The sequence below is a fragment of the Etheostoma spectabile genome, chromosome 13 (genome assembly GCF_008692095.1).
Source record: "Etheostoma spectabile isolate EspeVRDwgs_2016 chromosome 13, UIUC_Espe_1.0, whole genome shotgun sequence".
Classification (NCBI taxonomy): domain Eukaryota; kingdom Metazoa; phylum Chordata; class Actinopteri; order Perciformes; family Percidae; genus Etheostoma; species Etheostoma spectabile.
Window position 1 is genome coordinate 414,369 of NC_045745.1, and position 3,362 is coordinate 417,730.

General features: G+C 48.9%; 1 pseudogene; it reads left to right on the plus strand.

The window, feature by feature from the left end:
* Window positions 1–215: 215 nt before the first annotated feature.
* Window positions 216–1,329, plus strand: LOC116700819 (uncharacterized; annotated as a pseudogene).
* The last annotated feature ends 2,033 nt before the right edge of the window (window positions 1,330–3,362 follow it).

Consider the following 3,362-nt stretch of genomic DNA (forward strand, 5'->3'; position numbering starts at 1 on the left):
CCAGTGTTCTTCTCTCTGTCAGACGTAAATGCACCGCTGGGTGTGGACGCTGTAGCTCACCCGTGGCCAAACGTGCTGCTCTATGCATTTCCCCCCCTCATCCTAGCTCTCCCACTCTGCGAGGTGAGAGGGCAGGGCATACGTTAATCCTGATAGCGCCGCGGTGGCCATCCAAGCACTGGTTGCGGAGATAATACAGCTCCTGTGGGAGAGCCATGCCTCTCCCCATACGCAGAGACCTCCTCCCTCCAAGCGGGGCGGGGAATTTACACCCCCCACCCGGACCGCGTAGCGCTCTGGGCTTGGCCCGTGAGAGGTGGAACCTGAATGCATCAGGCCTGCCAGAGCAGGTCATTGACACCATTCAGAGCGCAAGGGCCGCTTCCACCCGCTCTCTTTACAGCGGAAAGTGGCGGTTTTTGAGGAGTGGTGTGAACTAGGGATACAATCCCTTTTCATTGTTCTGTGGTGACCTGCTGTGTTTCCTACAGTACCTGATGGATGAAGGACGATCTTCCTCCACAATTAGGGGTACTTGGCTGCTGTCTCAGCCTGCCACGTGTTTTGGGGATAAGCCGCGCGGGCAACATCCCTGGTTGTGTCGTTTCATGAAAGGGGCACGTCGCAAGCTCCCATTTCCAGGCCCCTGTTTCCTCTATGGGACTTATCGTCGTGTTGGACGCCCTCTCTCATCACCCATTGAGCCTATGGAGGCGGTGGGGATGAACTTTGTCTCTCTTAAAACAGCTTTGCTCTTGGCTTTAACCTGCAAAGCGAGTGAGTGATTTACAGGCTTTGTCTGTTCAGCAAACCTCTCCAGTTTGCCCCAGGGCTCTCAGAGTCTGTTTGCGGCCCAACCCAGCGTTTGTGCCTAAGTGTGGAGTCAGCCTACAGGGCCCTCAGTGAGCTCCGGGCTTTCCCCCCGCCTCCGTTCTGCTCAGAAGAGGAGAGAAGGCTTCACATGTGGTCCCTGTCCGGGCCCTGCACATGTATGTGAGTCGACGGCTGTGTTCGAAAAGCTGATCAGCTGTTCGTGTCCTGGCTACACCCACACAGGGTAAGCCGTGTCCGCCAGAGGCTGTCCCACTGTTGTGAAGGCCATATCATTGGCCTATGAGTGTAAAGGTTTGCAGGCCCCGCGGGGTCTGAGAGCTCATTCACGAGAGGCATGGCCACTTCATGGGCCCTTTTCAGGGTGTTTCAGTGGCAGAAATTTGTGCGGCAGCAACTGGGCTACGCCTCACACTTTTGTGGTTCTACAGGCTCGATGTTTCCGGACCGTCCCTGGCACAGGCTGTGCTGGAGGTGACGGCGCCCGGGTTGGTGTGAGTCTCGGTTCAATGTTATTTGGCTTCGGAGATTCAGGCAATCCGGGAGTGGTCTATATCTCCCATAGTGAAACACCGAACGAAGTTAGAAAACTTTAGGTTACTTAACGTAACCCCGGTTCTTTGATAACAGAGTAGTGGTTTCACCAACATGTCCCTCCTTGCGAGACACGGAAAGAAACCTATCTGAATGATTTGTAGAGAGCCGGTCGACTGTGATTATATGAGGGGGCGTGGCCCCAGCACAGTTCGACCTGTCTGTCACGGACAGACGTGGTGTCATTGGAGCTTCCATGTTGGTCACGCCGAGGCGATTCCCTAGTGAAACACCTCACTTGTTTTATCAAAGAACCGGGGTTACGTTAAGTAACCTAAAGTTTTCGTACGTTGGATGTTTTTGAACTAAACAGTACGATAATCACGCTAAGGAATGGGAGTCATGTGATCGACTGGACAGAGAAGGCGGCTTAAAGTGTAGCTTGTTGCCCAACTTTGTCAAATAGTTGTTTCATAAGGTTCCAACTTCAATTTTTTACCACTTTGTGCTTGTTAGAGTTACTTAAAGTAGATTGGCAAACAAGAACAGAACCCAGTGCAGCGATACGGATGCTATTGCAGAGGCATTGCTAAAGAAACAGAAAAGCTACCTCAAACCACGTTTTGCTCAGATCCAGTCCCAGATTCAACAGGTGCGGATTGACTATGACAATAAGCTAACTGCTATCCATGCTCAGCTAGCAGCTCTGACTGCAAGCTTGGGCTCTATCAGATTGGATGTAAACAACCTAAAAACTACCCTGAAAGAGGGGCTAGAAAGTGCCAAGGCTATCCAGTTTTTTTCGCGGCCCCTGCCTAAGTGGTTCCCAAATCTAGCAGATGTTCAGATCAAAGAAGACCACCACTACTAATCGCACAACTATCGTTGAAAATCAGCGTGCTGTGGAGGAGCATCAGGACTGAAACAACTGCCTGATGAACATGGACCATTGGTTTGTCTTGTTCTCTTAATGTGTCCTGGTTTTATCCCACTGTTGTCTGATATGATTACAGAGACGGTGTTTCTGAATACTATGTTGACCTAGCTTAATATGGCCTATCTCCATAGGTTAGCTGGGCCACTGCTAGGCCAGAGTTTCCTTTCCAAGGTGCTGTTTTGTGCTTTTTGTTTCTTGTTTCTGTTGACAAAAAATGCATTTATTTTGATGTTAATTTAGTGTAGAATCAGTTGCTGTTGCAACCAGGTATTTATTGGCTAGTGTTCCATATCTGCTGCCCCATAAGCTCTATTACAGACCTACTTTGAGTGGTAGCTTCTGGCTATGTCCCATCCCCTACTCTCACGTTTCCTTTTATGTCAATAGCTTGTATGTTCTTGTTCTGTGTTTTATATGTTTTGTGTAATGAGGGACTTAACTTTATCTGTGTAACTTTAACTGCATCTGTCTCCCCGATTCTGAAAAAAGCCGGTTCAGATCCCGCTAACTATAATAATCTTCGTCCCATCTCAAATCTTCCCTTTATTTCTAAAATACTTGAAACAATAGTGTCTGTTCAACTCCACGCCTTTCTTACCCTTAACAGTCTTTATGAACCTTTCCAGTCTGGTTTTTGCCCCTCCCATAGTACTGAAACTGCCCTAATAAAAATCACCAATGATCTCCTCATAGCTGCTGATTCCCGACTCATCTCTATCTCATCCTCCTCGATTGAAGTGCGGCCTTTGATACCATTTCTCACTCCATTTTCCTCAATAGACTATCTTCTCTCCGCATCTCTCACACCCCTCTTGACTGGTTCCGCTCACATCTCTCCGACCACACTCAGTTTATTCAACTCAAATCTTTCACATCCCACCCTTCCCCTGTTACTACTGGCGTCTTTCAAGGTTCAGTTCTTGGCCCCCTCCTTTTCATCACCTGCCTACTTCCCCTTGGCAGTATTTTCTGCAAATTCAACATTCATTTTCATTGTTACGCAGAAGACACCCAGTTCTATTTATCCAGCAAACCCACCTCCTCACTCCCACCCTTGTCC